At 35.5% G+C, this 19,551-nt stretch overlaps 1 protein-coding gene across 1 annotated transcript in view; it reads right to left on the bottom strand.

Moving 5' to 3' along the window:
• Positions 1-19,551, bottom strand: part of LOC147838417 (uncharacterized) — a 115,974-nt gene that overhangs the window by 41,965 nt on the left and 54,458 nt on the right. The window lies entirely within an intron of this gene.

The following is a 19,551-nucleotide window of genomic DNA, read 5'->3' as shown; positions in this document are numbered from 1 at the left end:
GTTAGTATGATTTTATCTTGAGTTAACATATTACTAGCATGAATTAGCATGTTAGTAGCATGATTCTTACATGAATTAGCATGTTGTTAGCATGATTCTAGCATGAATTAGCATGTTATTAGCATGATTCTAGCATGAATTAGCATGTTGTTAGCGTGATTCTAGCATGAATTAGCATGTTACTAGCATGATTCTAGCATGAATTAGCATGTTGTTAGCGTGATTCTAGCATGAATTAGCATGTTACTAGCATGATTCTAGCATGAATTAGCATGCTACTAGGATAATTTAGCATGAATTAGCATGTTAGTAACATGATTCTTACATGAATTAGCATGTTGTTAGCATGATTCTAGCATGAATTAGCATGTTACTGGCATGATTCTAGCATGAATTAGCATGTTGTTAGCGTGATTCTAGCATGAATTAGCATGTTACTAGCATGATTCTAGCATGAATTAGCATGCTACTAGGATAATTTAGCATGAATTAGCATGTTATTAGCATGATTCTAGCATGAATTAGCATGTTGTTAGCGTGATTCTAGCATGAATTAGCATGTTACTAGCATGATTCTAGCATGAATTAGCATGCTACTAGGATAATTTAGCATGAATTAGCATGTTAGTAACATGATTCTTACATGAATTAGCATGTTGTTAGCATGATTCTAGCATGAATTAGCATGTTACTGGCATGATTCTAGCATGAATTAGCATGTTGTTAGCGTGATTCTAGCATGAATTAGCATGTTACTAGCATGATTCTAGCATGAATTAGCATGCTACTAGGATAATTTAGCATGAATTAGCATGTTAGTAGCATGATTCTTACATGAATTAGCATGTTGTTAGCATGATTCTAGAATGAATTAGCATGTTACTAGCATGATTCTAGCATGAATTAGCATGTTGTTAGCATAAGTCTAGCACAAATTAGCATGTTACTAGCATGATTCTAGCATGAATTAGCATGTTGTTAGCATGATTCTAGCATGAATTAGCATTTTACTAGGCGGTTGCTAGGGTGTTTTAAGTGGTTGCTAGGTGGTTGCTAAAGTGGTGCAAGGCAGTTGCTAAGGTGGTCTGACTAGTTGCTAGGTGGTTGCTAAGGTGTTGCTAGACGGTTGCTAGGGTGTTTTTAGTGGTTGCTAGGTGGTTGCTAAGGTGGTGCTAGGCAGTTGCTAAGGTGTTCTGACTAGTTGCTAAGTGATTACTAAGGTGTTGCAAGGTGGTCGCTAGGGTATTCATAGTGGTTGCTAGGTGGTTGCTAAGGTGTTGCTAGGCGGTTGCTAGGGTGTTCTGAGTGGTTGCTAAGGTGTTGCTAGGTGGTTGCTAAGGTGTCCTAAGTGGTTGCTAGGGTATTCTGAGTGGTTGCTAAGGTGTTGCTAGGTGGTTGCTAGGGTGTCCTGAGTGGTTGCTAGGTGGTTGCTAAGGTGTTGCTAGGCGGTTGCTAGGGTGTCCTGAGTGGTTGCTAGGTGGTTGCTAAGGCGTTGCTAGGCAGTTGCTAGGGTGTTCTGAGTGGTTGCTAGGTGGTTGCTAAGGTGTTGCTAGGCAGTTGCTAAGGTGTCCCAAGTGGTTGCTAGGTGGTTGCTAAGGTGTTGCTAGGTGGTTGCTAAGGTATTCTGAGTGGTTGCTAAGGCGTTGCTAGGTGGTTGCTAGGGTGTCCTGAGTGGTCGCTAGGCCCTTACTAAGGCATTACTAGGCCGTTGCTAGGTGGTTGCTAGGCAGTTGCTAGGGTAATTTGGGTGGTTGCTAGGCAGTTGCTAGGGTACCCTGGTTGGTTACTAGGCAAGCCTCACATACATGCTTGATAAAACATTTATACTTAGTAAGCATTTCTAGCAAGTTACAGTACTTGGCTAGTCAATATTAGCATGTAGCTAGTCACTGCTAGCATGTGTAGCATATAGGAAGTTCCGTTTGCTACCATGAGTCAAACGAGCCAATCTCCAAGTCTCTACAATGTTCTGATGCTGAGATATAGCTGTTGATAAATGGTTGCTAGGGTACTCTGTTTTGTTGCTATGGGCGAGGTTACAGAGTGAACTTGAATGTGGTTGGTTGTCTTAGTCAAATGAACCAAGCCCCGTGTCTCTATGACACTGCTATGCAAAGATATGCATCTTGGCCTATTTTAATGGAAGTCTATGGAATCAATTTGGGGGCGTGGCTTGTGAGCTTTATTATCATATTGAGATGCTCATTGGTTGTCTGAGTCAGATGAGCCATCCCCCAAGTCAATAGGACACTGCTATGCAAAGATATGCATGTAGGCCAGTTATTAACATGAGTCTAGTATGAATTAGCATGTTACTAGCATGATTCTAGTACAAATTAGCATGTCATTAGCATGTTTCCAGTATGAGTTAGCATGTCATTAGCATGATTAGCATATGAGTAGTATGTTGCTAGCATGATTGGCATGTCATTAGCATGTTAGAATTATAAGCATTTGATAGCACAGCTAATTACATTCTATAGGACAGTTGCTAGGGTGCAGTATGTGGTAGTTAGGGGTGTGGCTAGAAAGTTAAAAGGCCATCAGTGATTGGCTGCTGGCTAGACTGAGTTAAATGAGCTCAGCCATTAGTCTCTATGACAGTCTGATACAGAGTTATGAGCTCACAAAGTTTGATCCCATGTTAAGTCAATGAGAGTCTTTTGTAATGGAAGTCTACGGGACAGTTGCTAGGGTGCAGTATGTGGTAGTTAGGGGTGTGGCTAGAAAGTTAAAAGCTCATCAGTTATTGGCAGTTTGGTAGTCTGAGTTAAATGAGCTCAGCCATTAGTCTGTATGACAGTCTGATGCAGAGTTATGAGCTCACAAAGTTTGATCCCATGTTAAGTCTATGACAGTCTTTTGAATGGAAGTCTACGGGACAGTTGCTAGGGTGCCATAAGTGGTTGCTAGGGAGTGGCTAGTAAGTCTAAAGGTCATCAGTGATTGGCTGCTGACTAGACTGAGTTGAATGAGGCCTGACTCTAGTCTGTAGGACAGTCTGATGCAGAGTTATGAGCTCACAAAGGTTGACTCAATGTTAAGTCAATGGCAGTCTTTTACAATGGAAGTCTATGGGACAGTTGCTAGGGTGCCAAAAGTGGTTGCTAGGGAGTGGCTAGTAAGTTTAAAGGTCATCAGTTATTGGCTGCTGGCTAGACTAAGTTAAATGAGCCCAGTTAGAAGTCTGTAGGACAGTCTGATGCAGAGTTATGAGGTCACAAAGTTTGACCCAATGTTAAGTCAATGGGAATTTTGGGAATTTTCCGGGTCGTTTTTCGGAAAACCGAAAGTCGGATCAGTCGGAAAAGATATAGCAACCCGAGTCAGACCAGTTTGAAGGTTTGACGAAAGTTTGAGGTATGAAGCTTGAAAGGGTTAGGAGGAGATAGACTTTAAAATTAGTCTCAGAAGAAAGAAGAAGAAGAAGAAGAAGCAGAATAATAACTAGAACCTAAAGTTCGTTGACGAACTTTGATGTTGGCTTGAGAAAGCCAACGTGACTGCGCCGGGGACTCAAAGGCAGTTGGCAGGAAGCACAGCGGTTGAGAAGTGGTTGCTAGGCGGTTGCTAAGATGTTGCTAAGGCATTCCTAGGTAGTTGCTAGGGTGTTCTGAGTGGTTTCTAGGCTGTTGCTAGGGTCCACTGGACTGTTAATCGGAAGGCCTCATTTACATTTTTGATCAAATCGAGAGAGAGAGAGAGAGAGAGAGAGAGAACTGATTTGTTCAGGTTGTTTAATGCAGATCACTATAGTATAGTTAGTATTTATAGTATATATTATAATCTGAACAAAATTACATTATAATAAATATCATATAAAGAAAAATATTAAATTAAAATACTAATGAAACAATAGCACATGCATTTAGTTAATTTGTCTTTTATTTAATCAGTCTTATCAGTTTTGCAGTTAATATAGAGTACAGTCAATTTACAGTAATTTGCAGCGTTATATATATAGTTATAGTTATATAGTTATATATACAGTTTACAGGAAGAAAATTGCATTAAATACAATATTAGGCCATCTTCATCACGTGGTTAATTCTGACCAATGACGTTGTTTCACCCCACTGGCCACTAACACAATGTTATAATCGTAATATTTAATTGTCATCACCTGGGTGATTTTATTTTTTTTGGTACAGCATAGGCCAAAAGCTTGGCTTTCATTGTCATTATCACAAGTGAGGAGAAGGCTTTTTTGCGGTACAGAATATTCTGTTTTGAAAGAAATATCTGAAGTAAACTTATGTTTTTGCCAACATAAAAGGGGGATAAAAAATAATCCTTATAACCCTAACCATAAATGTGTGTGTGTGTATGTATATATATATATATATATATATATATATATATATATATATATATATATATATATATATATATATATTTATATATATATATATACACTGTTGAAGTCAGAATTATTAACCCCCAGTTGATTTTTTTTCCCTTTTTTAAATATTGCCCAAATGGTGTTTAACAGAGCAAGGAAATTTTCACAGTATGTCTGATAATATTTTTCTTCTTGAGAAAGTCTTATTTGTTTTATTTCGGCTAGAATAAAAGCAGTTATTAATTATTTAAAAACCATTTTTGGGACACAATTATTATCCCCTTTAAGATATTTTTTTTTTGATAATCTACAGAACAAACCATCGTTATAAAATAACTTGCCTAATTACCCTAACCTGCCTAGTTACCCTTATTAACCTAGTTAAGGCTTTAAATGTGACTTTAAGCTGTATAGAAGTGTCTTGAAAAATATCAAGTCAAACATTATTTAATGTCATCATGGCAAAGATAAAATAAATCAGTAATTAGAAATAGGTTTTTAAAACTATTATGCTTAGAAATGTGCTGAAACAATCTTCCCTCCATTAAACAGAAATTGGGGAAAAAATAAACAGGGGAGCTAATAATTCTGACATCAACTGTATGAATATATATATATATATATATATATATATATATATATATATATATATATATATATATATATATATATATATATATATATACAGGGCTCGAAATTAACTTTTTTACTTGGTAGCACCGGTGCTCCCAACTTCAAATATTCAGGGGCACCAAAATAAATTTAGGAGCACCAGAAAAAATTTAGGAGCACCCACCAAAAATGAATGAGCACCGCTGCAAATTGCTTTTCAAGGGATTTATTGTATTTTAAAACAACATCAATAGGACTGACAAAAACCAGAAACAACTATCTAACTAATGCTGCGAAGACATTGATATTTGTGTGCAATAATTCTAAAATGAATGTCTAATAATTAGGCCATAGAATATTAGTGATGATGAAAATCACAATAATAGTAACAATGAATTCCATTTCACATTATGATACTGCCTTGAATGTGCATGAATGTAGGTTATCTGCTATAAAAAGTCTGTTACTTTATATAAAATAATTGTATAGTTTGCATCAAACAAAAATGAAGCATTGCAGTAAGAAATATGGATTTTGTACTGCTGTTTTTATATGCATGTAAATTTAATAAATAATATTTCTGCTACAAAACAAACAAAAGATTATAATAAATAATTCAATTCAATGATGAAAGCTGCAAAGCAGTCATCAGTAAATAAATAAAACAATAATATACACCTCAAAAAAGAATAGACAAAAGAAAGAAAGTAAAGTCTCACTTCTATCACTCTTTAAAAGTTTTGGTTTCAGTTTGTGTCAATTTAAAGGTTCAGTCTGAGATGATCTTCATTTTTCTGTGTTTGTGGAAAAGCTGGCGAGTCAGCCGACCCAATTTATGAGCAGGCAGAGCAGGATTATTGCACTAACCATCGGCGCAATACTGGTCTTTGTTATGAGCCGCAGTTTCAGTGATCTCAGCTGGTGGATCATTATTCACCACGTGACGTGTCACGATCTCTCTCATCTACACCTCAATTTTAGGTGGGGTTTGCAAACCTGTGTGCTTTAAGTTTTTACTCTTCAGCCGTTTGCATTTCCCGTGGTCATAAAAGCTCCTTCCCTGTCATCTGACAGCGGAATACCTTGAGTGATTGACAGCTAATATGAACCAATATAGCGGCAGGGAAGAGCGATTCAGCACGTTTTTACAAAAAATCAAAACAGGTCGCACTACAACCATTATCAGCAGTTGCACTAATGCGCCCAAATATGTTATGAGGTCGCATAGATTAATTTTCAGGCGCATATGCGACCAAAATGGTCGCAATTTCAGCTTCAAATGTTGTAACAAGCACGTCTGAAATGAGCCCGAATTTCTGTAGATTCAAAACAGTCAGTCTGGATATCCCCGCCTCTTAAAGGGCCAGTACTAAATTACAAAGGGCTCAAAAATAGTCTTCTGGCGCCATCTCGTGGACACTCTGACACGCTTTGAGTCTGAATTTTACAAATTTATTATAAAAAAAATATTTATAGGAAAACTGTTATTTATAATTACACCAAATAAATATGATAATTATCTGTAATTTCAAACACATCTTTTGGCCAAATTTGAGGATTGTATACTTTTTTATATGCCCCAAATACTCGATACAATTTTTTAATAAAAAAATTTTTAATTCAAAAACTACAAATCTTATCGGCATGAGGACATACAGCAACCATCTCATGAGCAAAAGACAGCTTCTGACCAAATTTGGGGCTTGTAGCATCTAAGCCCTGGGAGGAGAAGCGATTGCTTTTTTTTGGTCAGAAGCCGGAATAATAATAATAATAAGAATAAGTTTAAGTAGCATTACAGTATGTTGGCTTTCTCAAGCCAACATAACTAGATTCTTAAAGTTTGAGAACAAACTTTGAGGCTGGCTTGTGAAAGCCTGACGGTAATAGTTAATTTAGTTTAAACAGTTTTTAAAAGTATGAAAAGATTGATAGATAGATAGATAGATAGATAGATAGATAGATAGATAGATAGATAGATAGATAGATAGATAGATAGATAGATAGATAGATAAATAGATATAGATAGATAGATAGATGGATAGATAGATTAGCATGGTATTAGCATGATTCTAACGTGAATTAGCATGTTGTTAGCATGATTCTAGTGTGAATTACCAAGTTGTTAGCATGATTTTAGCATGAATTAGCATGTTGTTAGCATGATTCTAGCATAAATTAGCATGTTGCTAGCACAATTATAGCATGAATTAGCATGTTACTAGCATGATTTTAGAATAAATTAGAATATTGTTAGCATGATTTTAGCATGAATTAGCATGTTGTTAGCATGATTCTAGCATGAATTGGCATGTTACTAGCATGATTCTAGCATGAATTAGCATGTTACTAGCACGTTTCTAGCATGAATTAGCATGTTGTTAGCACGATTCTAGCATGAATTAGCATGTTGTTAGCACGATTCTAGCATGAATTACCATGTTACTAGCACGATTCTAGCATGAATTAGCATGTTACTAGCATGATTCTAGCATGAATTAGCATGTTGTTAGCACGATTATAGCATGAATTAGTATGTTACTAGCATGATTCTAGCATGAATTAGCATGTTACTAGCACGATTCTAGCATGAATTAGCATGTTGTTAGCACAATTCTAGCATGAATTAGCATGTTACTAGCATGATTCTAGCATGAATTAGCATGTTACTAGCATAATTTTAGCATTAATTAGCATGATTCTAGCATGAATTAGCATGTTGTTAGCATGATTCTAGCATGATTTAGCATGTTACTAGCATGATTCTAGCATGAATTAGCATGTTACTAGCATGATTCTAGCATGAATTAGCATGTAACTAGCATGATTCTAGCATAAATTAGCATGTTGTTAGCACGATTCTAGCATGAATTAGCATGTTACTAGCATGATTCTAGCATGAATTAGCATGTTACTAGCACGATTCTATCATGAATTAGCATGTTGTTAGCATGATTCTAGCATGAATTAGCATGTTACTAGCATGATTTTAGCATGAATTAGCATGTTGTTAGCATGATTCTAGCATGAATTAACATGTTACTAGCATGATTCTAGCATGAATTAGCATGTTGTTAGCATGATTCTAGCATGAATTAGCATGTTGTTAGCATGATTCTAGCATGAATTAGCATGTTACTAGCATGATTCTACCATAAATAAGCATGTAACTAGCATGATTCTAGCATGAATTAGCATGTTTTTAGCATGATAGATAGATAGATAGATAGATAGATAGATAGATAGATAGATAGATAGATAGAGGTAGATAGATAGATAGATAGATAGATAGATAGATAGATAGATAGATAGATAGATAGATAGATAGATAGATATAGGTAGATAGATCGATAGATAGATAGAGGTAGATAGATAGATGGATAGATAGATAGATAGATAGATAGATAGATAGATAGATAGATAGGTAGAGGTAGATAGATAGATAGATAGATAGATAGATAGATAGATAGATAGATAGATAGATAGATAGATAGATAGATAGATAGATAGATAGATAGAGGTAGATAGATCGATAGATAGATAGATAGAGGTAGATAGATAGATGGATAGATAGATAGATAGATAGATAGATAGATAGATAGATAGATAGATAGATAGATAGAGATAGATAGATAGATAGATAGATAGATAGATAGATAGATAGATAGATAGATAGATAGATAGATGGTGTAAGAGCATGAGTCAAACAAGCCAACCCCCGCCTCTCTACGATGTTCTGATGCTGAGATATAGCTGGTGCCATATCGTTGCTAGGTTAGTCTGTTTTGTTGCTATGGAGTTGATTGACAGCTTAGACTGATGATTTATCAAAGCTTCTTGCCAGTATGAACAGTTAAAAACAACCCCCATGTCTCTATCACACTGCAGCATGACAATATCAGTCTGAACCTCTTTAATTGCAGTCTATGGGACAGTTGCTAGGGTGCAGTATCTAGTTGTTAGGGTGTGGCTAGAAAGTTAAAAGGCCATCGGTGATTGGCTGCTGGCTAGACTGAGTTAAATGAGCTCAGCCATTAGTCTGTAGGAAAGTCTGATGCAGAGTTATGAGCTCACAAAGTTTGATCCCATGTAAAGTCAATGAGAGTATTTTGCAATGGAAGTCTATGGGACGGTTTCTAGGGTCCAAAAGTGGTTGCTAGGGCGTGGCCAGAAAGTTTAAAGGTGGTCAGTCATTGGCAGTTTGATAGTCTGAGTTAAATGAGCCCAGTTAGAAGTCTGTGTGATATTCTGATGCGGAGTTATGAGGTCACAAAGTTTGATCCAATGTTAAGTCTATGGGATTTTTCCGACGGTCCCGGGACGTTTTTCGGAAAACCGAAAGTCGGATTAGTCGGAAAAGATATAGCAACTCGAGTCAGAATAGTTCGGAGGTCTGACCCGAGTTTGATGGTCATAGCTTGAAAGGCCTAGGACGAGATAGAGTTTAATTTTTAGTCTCAGAAGAAGAATAATAATATTAACTAGATTCTTAAAGTTTGAGAACAAACTTTGAGGCTGGCTTGTGAAAGCCTGACGGTAATAGTTTATTCAGTTTAAACAGTTTTAAAAAGTATGAAAAGATAGATAGATAGATAGATTAGCATGTTATTACCATGATTTTAACGTGAAATAGCATGTTGTTAGCATGATTCTAGCATGAATTAGCATGTTACTAGCATGATTTTAACATGAATTAGCATGTTGTTAGCATGATTGTAGCATGAATTAGCATGTTACTAGCATGATTTTAGCAATAATTAGCATGTTGTTAGCATGATTTTAACATGAATTAGCATGTTGTTAGCACGATTCTAGCATGAATTAGCATGTTACTAGCATGATTCTAGCATGAATTAGCATGTTACTAGCATGATTTTAGCATGAATTAGCACAATTCTAGCATGAATTAGCATGTTGTTAGCATGATTCTAGCATGAATTAGCATGTTGTTAGCATGATTCCAGCATGATTTAGCATGTTACTAGCAAGATTCTAGCATGAATTAGCATGCTACTAGCATGATTCTAGCATAAATTAGCATGTTGTTAGCATGCTTCTAGCATGAATTATCATGTTACTAGCATGATTCTAGCATGAATTAGCATGTTGTTAGCATGATTCTAGCATGAATTAGCATGTTGTTAGCATGATTCTAGCATGAATTAGCATTTCACTAGCATGATTCTAGCATGAATTAGCATGTTGTTAGCATGAATTAGCATGTTGTTAGCATGATTCTAGCATGAATTAGCATGTTACTAGCATGATTCTAGCATGAATTAGCATGTTGTTTGCATGATTATAGCATGAATTAGCATGTTAGTAGCATTATTCTAGCATGAATTAGCATGTTGTTAGCATGATTCTAGCATGAATTAGCATGTTACTAGCATGATTCTAGCATGAATTAGCATGTTGTTAGCACGATGCTAGCATGAATTAGCATGTTGTTAGCATGATTCTAACATGAATAAGCATGTTACTAGCATGAATCTAGCATGAATTAGCATGTTGTTAGCATGATTCTAGCATGAATTAGCATTTCACTAGCATGATTCTAGCATGAATTAGCATGTTGTTAGCATGATTCTAGCATGAATTAGCATGTTGTTAGCATGATTCTAGCATGAATTAGCATGTTACTAGCATGATTCTAGCATGAATTAGCATGTTGTTAGCATGATTATAGCATGATTTAGCATGTTAGTAGCATGATTCTAGCATGAATTAGCATGTTGTTAGCATGATTCTAGCATGAATTAGCATGTTACTAGCATGATTCTAGCATGAATTAGCATGTTGTTAGCACGATGCTAGCATGAATTAGCATGATACTAGCATGATTCTAGCATGAATTAGCATGTTACTAGCATGAATTAGCATGTTGTTAGCATGATTCTAGCATGGATTAGCATGTTACTAGCATGATTTTAGCATAAATTAGCATGATTCTAGCATGAATTAGCATGTTGTTAGCATGATTCTAGCATGAATTAGCATGTGACTAGCATGATTCTAGCATGAATTAGCATGTGACTAGCATGATTCAAGCATGAATTAGCATGTAACTAGCATGATTCTAGCATGAATTAGCATGTTGTTAGCATGATACATAGATAGATAGATAGATAGATAGATAGATAGATAGATAGATAGATAGATAGATAGATAGACAGATAGACAGATAGATAGATAGATAGATAGATAGATAGATAGATAGATAGATAGATATGTAGAGGTATAAAGATAGATAGATAGATAGATAGATAGATAGATAGATAGATAGATAGATAGATAGATAGATAGATAGATAGATAGATATGTAGAGGTATAAAGATAGATAGATAGATAGATAGATAGATAGATAGATAGATAGATAGATAGATAGATAGATAGATAGATAGATAGATGGTGTAAGAGCATGAGTCAAACAAGCCAACCCCCGCCTCTCTACGACGTTCTGATGCTGAGATATAGCTGGTGCCATATCGTTGCTAGGTTAGTCTGTTTTGTTGCTATGGAGTTGATTGACAGCTTAGACTGATAATGTATCAAAGCTTCTTGCCAGTATGAACAGTTAAACACAACCCCCATATCTCTATCACACTGCAGCATGACAATATCAGTCTGAACCTCTTTAATGGCAGTCTATGGGACAGTTGCTAGGGTGCAGTATCTGGTTGTTAGGGTGTGGCTAGAAAGTTAAAAGGCCATCGGTGATTGGCTGCTGGCTAGACTGAGTTAAATGAGCCTAGCCATTAGTCTGTAGGACAGTCTGATGCAGAGTTATGAGCTCACAAAGTTTGATCCCATGTAAAGTCAATGAGAGTCTTTTGCAATGGAAGTCTATGGGACGGTTTCTAGGGTCCAAAAGTGGTTGCTAGGGCGTGGCCAGAAAGTTTAAAGGTGATCAGTCATTGGCAGTTTGATAGTCTGAGTTAAATGAGCCCAGTTAGAAGTCTGTGTGACATTCTGATGCGGAGTTATGAGGTCACAAAGTTTGATCCAATGTTACGTCTATGGGATTTTTCCGACGGTCCCGGGACGTTTTTCGGGAAACCGAAAGTCGGATCAGTCGGAAAGGATATAGCAACTCGAGTCAGAATAGTTCGGAGGTCTGACCCGAGTTTGATGGTCATAGCTTGAAAGGTCTAGGTGGAGATAGAGTTTAATTTTTAGTCTCAGAAGAAGAATAATAATATAAATAATAATAATAATAATAATAAGTTTAATAGGATAACAGTAGTCTGGCTTGCTACACAAGCCAGCCTAATAATAACTAGATTCTTAAAGTTTGAGAACAAACTTTGAGGCTGGCTTGTGAAAGCCTGACGGTGATAGTTTATTTAGTTTAAACAGTTTTAAAAAGTATGAAAAGATAGATAGATAGATAGATAGATAGATAGATAGATAGATAGATAGATAGATAGATAGATAGATAGATAGATAGATTAGCATGTTATTACCATGATTTTAACGTGAAATAGCATGTTGTTAGCATGATTCTAGCATGAATTAGCATGTTACTAGCATGATTTTAGCATGAATTAGCATGTTGTTAGCATGATTTTAGCATGAATTAGCATGTTACTAGCATGATTTTAGTATTAATTAGCATGTTGTTAGCATGATTCTAGCATGAATTAGCATGTTGTTAGCATGATTCTAGCATGAATTAGCATGTTGTTAGCATGATTCTAGCATGATTTAGCATGTTACTAGCAAGATTCTAGCATGAATTAGCATGCTACTAGCATGATTCTAGCATAAATTAGCATGTTGTTAGCATGCTTCTAGCATGAATTAGCATGTTACTAGCATGATTCTAGCATGAATTAGCATGTTGTTAGCATGATTCTAACATGAATTAGCATGTTACTAGCATGATTCTAGCATGAATTAGCACGTTGTTAGCATGATTCTAGCATGAATTAGCATGTTGTTAGCATGATTCTAACATGAATTAGCATGTTACTAGCATGATTCTAGCATGAATTAGCATGTTGTTAGCATGATTCTAGCATGAATTAGCATTTCACTAGCATGATTCTAGCATGAATTAGCATGTTGTTAGCATGATTCTAGCATGAATTAGCATGTTACTAGCATGATTCTAGCATGAATTAGCATGTTGTTAGCATGATTCTAGCATGAATTAGCATGTTATTAGCATGATTCTAGCATGAATTAGCATGTTGTTAGCATGATTCTAGCATGAATTAGCATGTTACTAGCATGATTCTAGCATGAATTAGCACGTTATTAGCACGATGCTAGCATGAATTAGCATGATACTAGCATGATTCTAGCATGAATTAGCATGTTACTAGCATGAATCTAGCATGAATTAGCATGTTGTTAGCATGATTCTAGCATGGATTAGCATGTTACTAGCATGGTTTTAGCATAAATTAGCATGATTCTAGCATGAATTAGCATGTTGTTAGCATGATACTAGCATGAATTAGCATGTGACTAGCATGATTCTAGCATGAATTAGCATGTAACTAGCATGATTCTAGCATGAATTAGCATGTTGTTAGCATGATGGATAGATAGATAGATAGATAGATAGATAGATAGATAGATAGATAGATAGATAGATAGATAGATAGATAGATAGATAGATAGATAGGTAGATAGATAGATAGATAGATAGATAGATAGGTAGAGGTAGATAGATAGGTAGAGGTAGATAGATAGATAGATAGATAGATAGATAGATAGATAGATAGATAGATAGATAGATAGATAGAAGTAGATAGATAGATAGATAGATAGATAGATAGATAGATAGATAGATAGATAGATAGATAGATAGATGGAGTGCGAGCATGAGTCAAACAAGCCAACCCCCGCCTCTCTACGATGTTCTGATGCTGAGATATAGCTGGTGCCATATTGTTGCTAGGTTAGTCTGTTTTGTTGCTATGGAGTTGATTGACAGCTTAGACTGATGATGTATCAAAGCTTCTTGCCAGTATGAACAGTTAAACACAACCCCCATGTCTCTATCACACTGCAGCATGACAATATCAGTCTGAACCTCTTTAATTGCAGTCTATGGGACAGTTGCTAGGGTGCAGTATCTGGTTGTTAGGGTGTGGCTAGAAAGTTAAAAGGCCATCAGTGATTGGCTGCTGGCTAGACTGAGTTAAATGAGCTCAGCCATTAGTCTGTAGGACAGTCTGATGCAGAGTTATGAGCTCACAAAGTTTGATCCCATGTAAAGTCAATGAGAGTATTTTGCAATGGAAGTCTATGGGACGGTTTCTAGGGTCCAAAAGTGGTTGCTAGGGCGTGGCCAGAAAGTTTAAAGGTGATCAGTCATTGGCAGTTTGATAGTCTGAGTTAAATGAGCCCAGTTAGAAGTCTGTGTGACATTCTGATGCGGAGTTATGAGGTCACAAAGTTTGATCCAATGTTACGTCTATGGGATTTTTCCGACGGTCCCGGGACGTTTTTCGGGAAACCGAAAGTCGGATCAGTCGGAAAGGATATAGCAACTCGAGTCAGAATAGTTCGGAGGTCTGACCCGAGTTTGATGGTCATAGCTTGAAAGGTCTAGGTGGAGATAGAGTTTAATTTTTAGTCTCAGAAGAAGAATAATATAGAATAACTAGATTCTTAAAGTTTGAGAACAAACTTTGAGGCTGGCTTGTGAAAGCCTGACGGTAATAGTTTATTTAAACAGTTTTAAAAAGTATGAAAAGATAGATAGATAGATAGATAGATAGATAGATAGATAGATAGATAGATAGATAGATAGATAGATAGATAGATAGATAGATAGATAGATAGATAGATGTTGTTAGCATGATTCTAGCATGATTTAGCATGTTGTTAGCATGATTCTAGCATGATTTAGCATGTTACTAGCATGATTCTAGCATGAATTAGCATGTTACTAGCATGATTCTAGCATGAATTAGCATGTTGTTAGCATAATTCTAGCATGAATTAGCATGTTACTAGCATGATTCTAGTATGAATTAGCATGTTACTAGCACGATTCTAGCATGAATTAGCATGTTACTAGCATGATTCTAGCATGAATTAGCATGTACCTAGCATGATATTAACATGAATTAGCATGTTACTAGCATGATTTTAGCATGAATTAACACGATTCTAGCATCAATTAGCATGTTGTTAGCATGATTCTAGCATGAATTAGCATGTTACTAGCATGATTCTAGCATGAATTATCATGTTGTTAGCATGATTCTAGCATGAATTAGTATGTTACTAGCATGAATCTAGCATGAATTAGCATGTTACTAGCATGATTCTAGCATGAATTAGCATGTTGTTAGCATGATTCTAGCATGAATTAGCATTTGACTAGCATGATTCTAGCATAAATTAGCATGTTGTTAGCATGATTCTAGCATGAATTAGCATGTTACTAGCATGATTCTAGCATGAATTAGCATGTTGTTAGCATGATTCTAACATGAATTAGCATGCTACTAGCATGATTCTAGCACGAATCAGCATGTTGTTAGCACGATTCTAACATGAATTAGCATGTTGCTAGCATGATTCTAGCATGAATTAGCATGTTGTTAGCATGATTCTAGCATGAATTAGCATGTGACTAGCATGATTCTAGCATGAATTAGCATGTTGTTAGCATGATTCTAGTATGAATTAGCATGTGACTGGCATGATTCTAGCATAAATTAGCATGTGACTAGCATGATTCTAGCATGAATTAGCATGTAACTAGCATGATTCTAGCATGAATTAGCATGTGACTAGCATGATTCTAGCATGAATTAGCATGTAACTAGCATGATTCTAGTATGAATTAGCATGTTGTTAGCATGATGGATAGATAGAGGTAGATAGATAGATAGATAGATAGATAGATAGATAGATAGATAGATAGATAGATAGATAGATAGATAGATAGATAGATAGATAGTTAGAGATAGATAGATAGATAGATAGATAGATAGATAGATAGATAGATAGATAGATAGATAGATAGATAGATAGTTAGAGATAGATAGATAGATAGATAGATAGATAGATAGATAGATAGATAGATGATAGATAGATAGATAGATAGATAGATAGATAGATAGATAGATAGATAGATAGTTAGAGATAGATAGATAGATAGATAGATAGATAGATAGATAAATAGTTATAGATATATAGATAGATAGATAGATAGATAGATAGATAGATAGATAGATAGATAGATAGATAGATAGATAGATAGATAGATAGATAGATAGATAGATAGATAGATAGATGGTGTGTGAGCCTGATTCAAACAAGCCAACCCCCGTCTCTCTACGATGTTCTGATGCTGAGATATAGCTGCTGTTATATCGTTGCTAGGTTAGTCTGTTTTGTTGCTATGGAGTTGATTGACAGCTTAGACTGATGATGTATCAAAGCTTCTTGCCAGTATGAACAGTTAAAAACAACCCCCATGTCTCTATCACACTGCAGCATGACAATATCAGTCTGAACCTCTTTAATGGCAGTCTATGGGACAGTTGCTAGGGTGCAGTATCTGGTTGTTAGGGTGTGGCTGGAAGGTTAAAAGGCCATCAGTGATTGGCTGCTGGCTAGACTGAGTTAAATGAGCTCAATCATTAGTCTGTAGGACAGTCTGATGCAGAGTTATGAGCTCACAAAGTTTGATCCCATGTAAAGTCAATGAGAGTCTTTTGCAATGGAAGTCTATGGGATGGTTTCTAGGGTCCAAAAGTGGTTGCTAGGGCGTGGCCAGAAAGTTTAAAGGTGATCAGTCATTGGCAGTTTGATAGTCTGAGTTAAATGAGCCCAGTTAGAAGTCTGTGTGACATTCTGATGCGGAGTTATGAGGTCACAAAGTTTGATCCAATGTTACGTCTATGGGATTTTTCCGACGGTCCCGGGACGTTTTTCGGGAAACCGAAAGTCGGATCAGTCGGAAAGGATATAGCAACTCGAGTCAGAATAGTTCGGAGGTCTGACCCGAGTTTGATGGTCATAGCTTGAAAGGTCTAGGTGGAGATAGAGTTTAATTTTTAGTCTCAGAAGAAGAATAATAATATAAATAATAATAATAATAATAATAAGTTTAATAGGATAACAGTAGTCTGGCTTGCTACACAAGCCAGCCTAATAATAATAACTAGATTCTTAAAGTTTGAGAACAAACTTTGAGGCTGGCTTGTGAAAGCCTGACGGTAATAGTTTATTTAGTTTAAACAGTTTTTAAAACTATGAAAAGATAGATAGATAGATAGATAGATAGATAGATAGATAGATAGATAGATAGATAGATAGATAGATAGATAGATAGATAGATAGATTAGCATGTTATTAGCATGATTCTAGCATGAATTAACATGTTTTTAACATGATTCTAGCATGAATTAGCATGTTACTAGCATGATTTTAGCGTAAATTAGCATGTTACTAGCATGATTTTAGCATGAATTAGCATGATTCTAGCATGAATTAGCATGTTGTTAGCATGATTCTAGCATGAATTAGCATGTTGTTAGCACGATTCTAGCATTAATTAGCATGTTACTAGCATGATTCTAGCATGAATTAGCATGTTGTTAGCATGATTCTAGCATGAATTAGCATGCTACTAGCATGATTCTAGCATGAATTAGCATCTTGTTAGCATGATTCTAGCATGAATTAGCAAGTTGTTAGAATGATTCTAGCATGAATTAGCATGTTACTAGCATGATTTTAGCATGAATTAGCATGTTACTAGCATGATTCTAGCATAAATTAGCATGTTACTAGCATTATTCTAGCATGAATTAGCATGTTACTAGCATGATTCTAGCATGAATTAGGATGTTGTTAGCATGATTCTAGCATGAATTAGCATGTTACTAGCATGATTCTAGCATGAATTAGCATGTTGTTAGCATGATTCTAGCATGAATTAGCATGTTACTAGCATGATTTTAGCATGAATTAGCATGTTACTAGCATGATTCTAGCATAAATTAGCATGTTGTTAGCATGATTCTAGCATGAATTAGCATGTTACTAGCATGATTCTAGCATGAATTAGCATGTTACTAGCATTATTCTAGCATGAATTAGCATGTTACTAGCATGATTTTAGCATGAATTAGCATGTTACTAGCATGATTCTAGCATAAATTAGCATGTTGTTAGCATGATTCTAGCATGAATTAGCATGTTGCTAGCATGATTCTAGCATGAATTAGCATGTTACTAGCATGATTTTAGCATGAATTAGCATGTTACTAGCATGATTCTAGCATAAATTAGCATGTTGTTAGCATGATTCTAGCATGAATTAGCATGCTACTAGCATGATTCTAGCATGAATTAGCATGTTGTTAGCATGATTCTAGCATGAATTAGCATGTTACTAGCATGATTTTAGCATGAATTAGCATGTTACTAGCATGATTCTAGCATAAATTAGCATGTTACTAGCATTATTCTAGCATGAATTAGCATGTTACTAGCATGATTCTAGCATGAATTAGCATGTTGTTAGCATGATTCTAGCATGAATTAGCATGTTACTAGCATGATTCTAGCATGAATTAGCATGTTGTTAGCATGATTCTAGCATGAATTAGCATGCTACTAGCATGAATCTAGCATGAATTAGCATGTTGCTAGTATGATTCTAGCATGAATTAGCATGTTACTACCATGATTTTAGCATGAATTAGCATGTTACTAGCATGATTCTAGCATAAATTAGCATGTTGTTAGCATGATTCTAGCATGAATTAGCATGCTACTAGCATGATTCTAACATGAATTAGCATGTTGTTAGCATGATTCTAGCATGAATTAGCATGTTACTAGCATGATTTTAGCATGAATTAGCATGTTACTAGCATGATTCTAGCATAAATTAGCATGTTACTAGCATTATTCTAGCATGAATTAGCATGTTACTAGCATGATTCTAGCATGAATTAGCATGTTGTTAGCATGATTCTAGCATGAATTAGCATGTTACTAGCATGATTCTAGCATGAATTAGCATGTTGTTAGCATGATTCTAGCATGAATTAGCATGTTACTAGCATGATTCTAGTATAAATTAGCATGTAACTAGCATGTTTCTAGCATGAATTAGCATATTGTTAGCATGATAGATAGATAGATAGATAGATAGATAGATAGATAGATAGATAGATAGATAGATAGATAGATAGATAGATAGGTAGATAGATAGAAAGAGGTAGATAGATAGATAGATAGATAGATAGATAGATAGATAGATAGATAGATAGATAGATAGATAGATAGATAGATAGATGGATACAGACAGACAGACAGACAGACAGACAGATAGATAGATAGATAGATAGATAGATAGATAGATAGATAGATAGATAGATAGATAGATAGATAGAAAGATGTAGATAGATAGATAGATAGATAGATAGATAGATAGATAGATAGATAGATAGATAGATAGATAGATAGATAGATAGATAGATAGATAGATAGATAGATAGATGGTGTATGAGCATGAGTCAAACAAGCCAACCCCCGCCTCTCTACGATGTTCTGATGCTGAGATATAGCTGGTGTCATATCGTTGCTAGGTTAGTCTGTTTTGTTGC

The sequence above is a fragment of the Danio rerio genome, chromosome 22 (assembly GCF_052040795.2).
Source record: "Danio rerio strain M-AB ecotype USA chromosome 22, GRCz13ab, whole genome shotgun sequence".
NCBI classification, from domain to species: Eukaryota; Metazoa; Chordata; class Actinopteri; order Cypriniformes; family Danionidae; genus Danio; species Danio rerio.
The sequence above is the reverse complement of the archived record's forward strand: the minus strand, read 5'-3'. Positions and strand labels throughout refer to the sequence as shown.